The sequence below is a fragment of the Coloeus monedula genome (genome assembly GCF_965178545.1).
Source record: "Coloeus monedula genome assembly, contig: HAP1_SCAFFOLD_479, whole genome shotgun sequence".
Taxonomy (NCBI): Eukaryota; Metazoa; Chordata; class Aves; order Passeriformes; family Corvidae; genus Coloeus; species Coloeus monedula.
The window spans coordinates 9,024-18,046 of record NW_028120481.1 but is presented as its reverse complement, the minus strand read 5'-3'; positions in this window follow the sequence as shown (position 1 = coordinate 18,046).

Below are 9,023 nucleotides of genomic sequence, written 5' to 3'. Positions count from 1 at the left end.
CTGCTGCGCTGGCTGGGGATGTTTTCCCTCCCGGATGGGTTTTTTTATCTGGGACCCGGCCGGTCTGTGAGGTGCCGTTCATCGCCAGGGTTTGGGTGCCGACCGTGCCGGAGATTTGTCAGGCGGGATGATTTTGGGGCTCCCGGGAACCGCGTTCCCATGGGGTGCTCTCGAGACGAGAGCGAGGGTGGGTTTGTGTGTCAGCTGAAGGAGGTGTGTGGTGGATGAATGTTTTGTTCTCCCTGTGCTGCTGTTTTGGGTTTCCTGGAACAATAAAATGGAATGAATTTTCCAGAAATAGAACAATTGTTACATTGTACTGATAGGGGGTTGGCTTGTGTTGCTCTGTGTTGGTGTTTGCTGCTGCACTTGCACATATTGCTCTGTATGTCAATTGGACTTTGACCAGTGTGCATATGGATTGTATTTGTGCTTGTGTACATTGTTGTTTCCACTTGCTTTGCCGAAGTGTAAATAAAAAACCCTCGTTCAATCAAGTTGAATAAACCCTAATAAAGATACCCCCCTCCTCCCTTTTGGTTGCTTTCTTCCTTTGGTGTGGTTTAGTAATTTTTTTGCCGTATTTCTTGCTTTGCTACTCTGCTTTGCTTTACTTTTCAGTCTATTCCTCACTTGACTTTTTCTAACTCTTTATCTTTTTCTTGCTGTTTAACTGTTTCTGGATGTCTCTGTCACTCTATTTCTCAGTTTCTCTTTTTCTCTTCAACACTAATTCTCTTTTACACTCGATTTCTTTTTCTCTCAAACCCTATTCTTCTGTTTCTCTATTCCTTTTTCTCTCTATTTTTCTTTTTCTTTCTGACTCTTTCTCTCTGACTTTATTTCTCTCTTTCGGACTTTCTTTCTTTCTCTCGGACTTTCTTTCTTTCTCTCTGACTTTGACTTTCTTTCTCTCTCTCTCTCTGACTTTGATTTTCGAACTACCTTTCTCACCTTCCCTCCTTTGTTCATTTTTACCTTTCTACCTTTGTTTGTTTCTGTAGCAGCTTGGAATAAAACAAGAGACCACTCTTTCTTCAGGCACGATCTGCCCCAGGCTTTGTGTTTCTATTTTGGGAAAGTTTTAAGAGTTTTGGGAATGGGCACAGGGAAAGACAAAACAGATCCATGCCCACAGACTGGTCAGGGCAGACTCTCTGCCCCTTCTGGGCCACTGACTCAAACATGAAACCCGCCAGCTTTCTGGGAGGTGAAGGAAGAACAGTCACACCTGGTGCTTCTACCTGTAGCCATTTGCCTGCTCTGCATCTTTCCCAGGAGAGCAGAAGGCCCTTAGCAAAGTGAAGATCAATGGAACAAGTTGCTCTTCCACACAGGGCTCTCGTTAAGGCTGGAATGGCTGCTGCCAGCCTCTGCACTTTCTGCCTCCCCAACTTCCTACCTTTGTTCATTTCTACCTTTCTTTTTTTCTACCTTTGTTGCTTTCTACCTTTCTCAATTTCTAACTTGATACGTTTGTTTGTTTCTACCATTCAAACTTTCTATCTTTCCATCTTTCTTCATTTCCAGCTTTCTGCATTTCTACCTTTGTGCATTTGTTCATTTCTACCCTTCTGACCTTCTGCCTTTCTACCTTTTTTGTTTCTACTTTTATGACTTTGTACCACCTAAGTTTTCTCTCTTTTTACCTTTGTTCATTTTTACTTTTGTTAGTTTCTAACTTTCTACATCTCTGACTTTCTCTCTTTGTTTGTTTCTAACTTTCTAGATTTGTCCCTTTCTGCCTTTGTTTGTTTGGAACTTTGAAACTTTATACCTTTGTTTTTCTCCCCATTTTTACCTTTCTAACTTTGTTTTGAACACTCTACATTTCTAACTTTGTGCCTTTCTAAATTTGTGTTTTACTTTCTGACTTTTACGTTTCTAACTTTGTTTCTAACCTTCTTGTTAGAGTGAAGGCTCCTCAGGCCCAGAGGGAAGCCAAAGCACTAGGTTTGAATTAAAACCTTTGGACAAGCTGACATCCATGGAGCCACACCGAAGTGAAATAGAAATACAGATTTTTAACTTTTAGTAGAAATAGATGCTAAGTGCCTTAAACCTGAAAAAGCTGTAGCAGAGATCTTAAACACAGCTCTTGCTGCAGCAGTGTTACCTTTTCACAGAATTCTTTACTTTAGACAAAATCTAGATAGAATTACACTGTTCACATGTTTTAGATGGAGTGTTCACATAAACCATAAGAGCTGATAGAAACTGTATGTGCAAATCTGTGTAATACAGATGTAACACTTGTGTGAGGCTTACAAGTGTTAGAGCAGGATGGGTTAAGAAAACGAAAACTCGAATCGTGTGTTAATCTTATTGGTCAATTAACAAATAGAATCCACACTTCTGTAAGAAAAAAATAGAGTGTATGGAGCATATAGAAGAAGCTGGTTTTGCCTGTTGCTGCTGCTTGGCTTTATCATGTAACCCCATTCGAACTCTGCCTTCAAGACAGCTGTGAGACCGTGAAATAAAGAACTCAGCAGAACAGCAGCCTCCTCTGCTCTTTCACCCTGGTCCGAGAAGGAGGGGTACCCTGTCAAAGGCTCAACACCTTCTGCCTTTGTGACTTTGTTTCTAAATTTCTACCTTTCTAATTTTCTTTGTTTCTACTTTTTTTTTGTTTCTTTGTTTTTAACTTTCAACCTTTCTCCCTTTAGAAATTTGTTTGTTTCTTGTATTTTACCTCTTTGATTGTTTCTAAATTTCTGCTGTTGTAACTTTGTTTCTAACTTTCTACTTTTAAAATTTCATTTGTTTTTAACTTTTTATCATTCCTCCCAGCGAGGGATGTGTGCAGAATACCAAAACGTGTTAAGTTCTTCACTTTTACGTCTATAGGCAAATGCTACTGATTTAGATGTAAATTCATTTTGAAATAAGCCAGCCCTCTCTGTCTACTCTGTCGCATACAGGAATATAAGAAGCTGGGAATAGAGATCAGCAAGTTTTGAGAATAAGGAGCCGGCGTTTTTCTGTAGGAAGGAAAGCAGCAAGCGCCTGGCCGCAGGAGCTGCAGAGCGCCCGGAGCCGGCTTTTCCCTGTGCTCTGTGCCTGCCCCCGGGCTGAGCTGGGCGGCGCTGCTGCCGCCTGGTGGCGAGAGCGCGGCACTGCCGCCCCCGACACGGCGCCCCGGCGCTGCTGCCGCCCGGTGCCGGCTGAGCCGAGAGGGCGGCGGCCTCGGTGGCTGCCGAGCGTGGCAAGGAGCGGGAGCGAGCGGGGCCGGGTCTGTCAGCGGAGGGGAGGGGCGAAGGGCGGTTCGGAGCGCCAAGGGACACGGCCGTGCACGAGCGGGGCCACAGCTATGGAAAGGAGCGGGCGCCGTGCGGGGCGGTGACCGCGGGGAATGACAGCGCGGGGGGCGGCGGCCCGGCGGGGCCGGTTTTGCCGGGCAGCAGAGGCGCGGTCGCAGCGCGACCCGGGCGGGAGGCACCGGGCGGGCACGGTCGGAATAGAGCCGCCCGCGTGTCGCTCTCAAGGAGGCGGCTCGGAAAGGAAGGCGCAGTTCCGCGCTCTCGGGACGGCGTTAAGTGACGTTTTTATTAGAATATGACAGTATTTATTTTATTTTATTATTTTATTATCTGCCAGGACCTTGCAGAGGGTGGTTTACACTTCCGCCACACTCAAGATGGCGGACGCAGTAGGCCCCCTGCGAGAGGTGTCCCTGCCGATGCCTGCCGCCGGTCGCGGAGCCGTCGGCCGCCTCCGGCGCGGCTGACCCCGCCAGCCGTGTCCTCGCACCGGGAAGCACGGCGGAAAATCGCGCGGAAAGCGCGGGGCCGGCGTCGGAGTCCGGGCCGGATTCAGGCAGCCGACTAGACAGAAGCCCTTGTGAGGGGTGGCGGGGGCCCTAAGTGTACCACACTAAAGATGGCGGCTCGACCGGAAGTGGCTTCTGCCAGCACCCAAGATGGCGGCGAAGGGCGGAAGTGTCGTCACTGCCACACTAAAGATGGCGGTCGTGTGCACTGTTTTCTGACCTTCTCAATATGGCGGCAGGGAAGGCCCCCACCCCCCACCCCCCCCAAGCTGCGTCTATTCGACTGCCTGAACGCGACGCCGACGCCGACGCCAGCCCAGCGCTTGCACACAATTTTCTGAGGCGTTTCCCGCTACGCGGACACCGACTGTGGGGTCAGCGGCGCCTGGGGCAGGCGGGAGCATTCAGGCAGTCGAATAGACGGACGGGGGGGGGGGGGGGGGGGTTTCCGGCCGCCATCTTGAGAAGGTCGAATAGCCACATCGGTGCGGTACCGGTGACTTCCGCCCTTCTTCGCCAGGAGCGCCAATGGCGGGGAGCCCGGGGAGCAGCGCTGCCGGGCCGGGGGCACCGGGGCGGGTGCTCCGGGCTCGGAGGTGAGCGGGGAACGGGGACAGCCCCGAGCGGACGGTGGGGGCCGCGGGGGATCGGTATTCCGGCACAGGGATGAGTGTTCCGGCACAGGGGCGGCTGTCCCGGCCCAGGGATGCGTTCATGGACTGTCTAATAATATTATTTAACGATCGTGCAAGGAGATCTGTATAAAAAAATCCTCCGTGGTCATCCTTCTCCCAGCCCCGCTGTGTTTTCAGGATCTTGGGGGAAGAGTTTGGGTCTGAACAAGGCTCTCGGGCACAGGGTGGGATTCTTGGGGTGCAGGGCCAGGATTTGGACTCGATGCTCCCTGTGGGTCCCTTGCAGCCCAGGAAATGCTGCGATCCTGTGCCTCTGAGGGTGAAATAAAGGGGAGCGGTGGGGTTTGTGCCCGCTGTGTTCACGGCCCCGCCGGCTCAGGGCGGGTTAAAGGCGCAGCTGCCCCGAGACAGCGGGACCGGCCGGGGCTGCTCGCTCCCGGTGCTGCCGCCTCGTGGGGAGAGCCCGGCACTGCAGCCCGCGCAGGCGCTGGACCACGGGATGGGCGTGGAACAGCAGCGCAGGGGATGCTGAGGCAGCCCAGGGAATGCTGCGGTCCCAGGGAAGGCTGAGGCGTCCCCTGCCCGGGGCACTCGGCAGCAAACCCCTGATGTTGAGCAGAAAAAGGGAAGTTCTGGGTTAGTGGGAGGAGGTTTCTGGAATGGAGCTGGGACAGGTGCTGATCCACGCATGGAATCACGGGCTGGTTTGGCTTGGAAGGGACCACCAGGATCATTTACACTCTGTTTGTTGTCTGATTGCACAGCGAAGAACATCCAGAACTGCCGCCTCACCCTCACGGACAGCAGGAATGTCTTCCATAGCTCTTGTTTTGGAATGGGAATGGCTGTTGGGAGCTCTGGCAGGACCAGGTAAGAAGAGAAATGGGATCATTGTGGCTGCTGCTGGAGGTGGTTTTCTGCTTTCCGGCTGTTCTTCTCATTGATCCTTTCACAGCAGTGTTCCTGGGCACATTTGAGGGTAATTCCAGGAATCTGAAACCAGATAAAAACTGGTGGGGAAAAAATGTGAACGTGATCCATTTCTGGTAGTTCCAAGCTTCTCCCACAACACCGTTCCAGGGGAAAGCTGATAAAAGGGTAAAGATGCAGAGGAACAAGTGCTGTAAAGCCCCCTGGCGCTCTGAGAGAGCAAACCTTCCAGTAGTCCCAGCAGATCTCTTGGAGAAAGTGTGGGATCGCAAGGTTTTCCAGGAAAGCAAAACAAGGGTGGAGATGAGGGAATAGGCTTCCAGTTCTTCCTTGAGCTGAAAGCCTGGGGGAATTGAGAGGGGCCACAAGAACTGTTTGTGTAGGCAAATGGGAGTTTGGGGGCTGAATCTGAGTTTCCCTCTGGGGCATTTTTGAGGGAAAAGCTGAGGTGCTGTTTAAGGGAGAGAATGCAGATTTTTGGGGTGGAAAAGGTTGAATCAATATTGTAGAGGAAGTAAAACGCTGGGGGTAAAAGTGGATGCAATGTGGAGGGGACAGATTGAATATTTTGGAGGCAAAATGGGGAACTGAGTAGTGGAGAGATGGGGAACATTTTGGAGGCAACACTTGACAAACTCTCTGGGGTGGAGAACGACCACATTGAGGGAAAAATGAGGTGATGAGCAGTGGGCACGTAGGGAAGGTCGTGGGGGTAAATCTTGAGAAAAGCCCCGTGGTATTCAAGAAATCCTTGGTAGCAGGACTGAGGAATTCAGTGGTGGAAAAATAGGGGAATTTTGCGGGGGTAAAACTTAAAAGATCTAAGAGTTGAGAGTGTGTGTTTTTAGGTAGAAAGGACGTCTTGTTGAAGTTGGGCGTCTGGATTGTGGCATTTATGGATCCAGAAAGTAGAAGATAAAGGAGACTCCCAAAGCCTCGGTAGCTGTGTTAAGAAATCTGTCCCAGGGAAGAAAGGTACCTAAACCTCCTAGAAGTAGGGACTAATTAGCATGGGAAGGGGAAAACCCACCCCCAGTGGGAGAGAGCACGCCGGGTAAGGGAAGAGAAGGATGCCCTTAAGAAGAAGTAGGGAAGGTGAATTTCTCGGCTTGCTGAAATGTATCAGAAAGTTTGGAATCTGGGTCTGTGTGGAGGCCGGGATTTTCTCGGCCATATGCAGAGCCCAGCACTAGGAATAAAGGAATTCCAGGCTTTACAACGCCAAAAATGCAGTACCAGAGAGTTCTGTTATCCCAAGGACTTGGGGGATACTTGGCAAAAATTTCCGGGGGCCCAGGCTGGACCGAGCTTTTAACGCTCCCCGGATCCACGGGATCGGGGATTCCAGCGTGCCCTGCACGGGTTTTTTCAGGGAAGTCCCAAATCCGTGTGAGCACGAAGCAGAATCCCCTGGGAGCTGTGAAGGCAACAGGATATTTCTTGGGAATTTTGAAGGGTTGGGTGAGTCCTCAGTGTTAGGTTGGAATGAACGCAAATTGTCCGGGAGTTGCTGGTTTGGGGATGGCCGGGTCTGGGTTTGGATTTGTGGGCACCGAGTGTTCCTTGTGTCAGCTTTAGGTCTTCTGGATTGGTGGGAATTGTCAGAGAAAAGAGAAGGCAATTGAAATGCGGAGCTCCATTCCCGGAGAAATGGTCAGGATGGGAGAGGGAAGGCTGTGGAGCTGCTGGGAGCTCGTGGAGAACGAAAGGATCTGAGGCCTGGAGGCAAAAGCTGTGGAACAAAGCCTGAAAAGGGTGTGGGGTGGGGCGGGAGGGGGAGGAGGGCACCGTGGTGGGGGGAAAGAGGGAAAGGATCCCGGCTACGGGAATCCAGCAGGGACCAGGAGAGGATCATTTTCCATCCACTGCTCTCAGTGGAATCCTAATAAGGACGGTGGAAGGGAAATGATTCGTTTGTTCTTAGGTTTGGAATGAAAGGTGCTCTTGCAGAGGGGACTATTGACCTGTTAAAATTCTGTTGGATACAGGAAAAGAGGGAGGAAGCAAGCAGCTGGGGAATGAAGGGGTGGATTTTTTGGTGGATACAGGGAAAGACACGGGAAGGGGCTCTCAAGTAAAATACACCTCACGGGCAGCACCAGGAGAAGCCTCAAGTGCCCTTTTTTTCCAAGCTCTGGCATTCCAGAGGAGTAAGCAGTGGTCAGCCCATCACTTTCTGTATTCCTTGGATGCCCAGTGCTTTGTTGGGAAGAGATAATATTTGGAAATGAACAAATCCGGGGATGTAATTTCCTGATAGTAAAGCCCCAGAGAGCCTGGTTTTGATATCCTTCCAGCACCCAAACGCAGCAGAGGGAATCCTGGCGGAGCTGGAAAACGCTGTTGCTCCGTCGGTGGAATTCCTGGGAACTGGAAAGCAGCAGAAGCAGCAAGAACAGAGTTGGAAGCAGGCTCCAGCCGGGTAAGGCAGACACCAAATCCTTTGGAACTGGGCAGGGGTGGGAAGAATGAATTCTTACATTTGTAGCCCAGGGATTCCTGAGCAGGATCCCGGCAGGGAAGACTGCAGGGATCAGGCTGGGGCCTGATCGCAGCTGGGGGCAGCGAGCCTTGAAATTGGCTGAAGGGAAGAAAGAGGGATCCTTTGAGCACAAGGATCAGGTGTCAAATGCGGAGATGGCATCAGACAATTCCTCGGGAGGGTTTAGTTCCTGGGCCAAATCGATCTGCTGCCTTGTGAAGGAGCTCAGAGACCTGGGAAGAGCCCAAGCAACGCAGGGAATGCACCGGCAGATAAAAGTGCCGGGGAACGGTTGGGGAAAAGCATCCGAACAGGGGGCCTCGTTTTGTACAGGGACGGTACAAAAAATTGTCCGAAAGAATAGGAATGGAATGGGATTTTACGTATTCCTCGGAGGCCACAATCCAGTGGGAAGGCTGAGAGAAAGAAACAAGGCCTAAAAAGGCAGATGAGCCAAATCTGCCCAAAGCCTCCAATGGCCACATTCCCTGGCACTGCTGAGGACTTCAGCCAAGCTCCAAGCAAAAGGTGAGCCCCTGATTTTGGTGCCAAGGGAAACTCCAAGTTAAGAATGATCCAAATATGAAGCGCTTCTCACAAAACTCAGCTTTGTAAACCTTTATTTGGGCTAAAAAAGAAAAGATGGGAATGCCCTTGGCAGAAAAGCAGCTGTGAGGCACAGCAGGCTTCAAATGCCTGTCAGCAGGAGCTCCAGGAGAAACGGCTGCTGGCTCCGGGCATCCTGGGCTTTCCAGGCAGGTTTTGTAGCGGATTGCAAGGCAGTTTTCCTGCCTCTGGGGGGTGGCACCTGCATCCCGCTGGAAAGGGAAAATGTGGAGAGAGGGGCAAGCGGGAAGACGGTTGCTGATGTGTGTCCTTGGATTGCAGTTCCTCCCGGTGAGTCTGTGCTGCTGGAAGTTTGAAGGAGATCAGTCCTGGAGTACGTGTGGGTTCACCTGTGGGGTTTGGGAGCGACGCCGGACATGAAATTCCAGGGATGTTCCCTTTGCTGGAGTGAGAAGCAGTGGAAGCACTTTGCTGTCTGCTTCTTCATCGCCTTCGCCTCGGTCCCCTGGGGCTCCAGGTAATCCCCTCTCACCTTTGCTTTTCCAAGGGTCTCTAAATGAGGGCTTGAGCTTTGGTGTAGCTCCCTTTACAGGGAAGATCTGTTCCAGGAAAGGTCTCCTGGTCTGGACCGATGGCG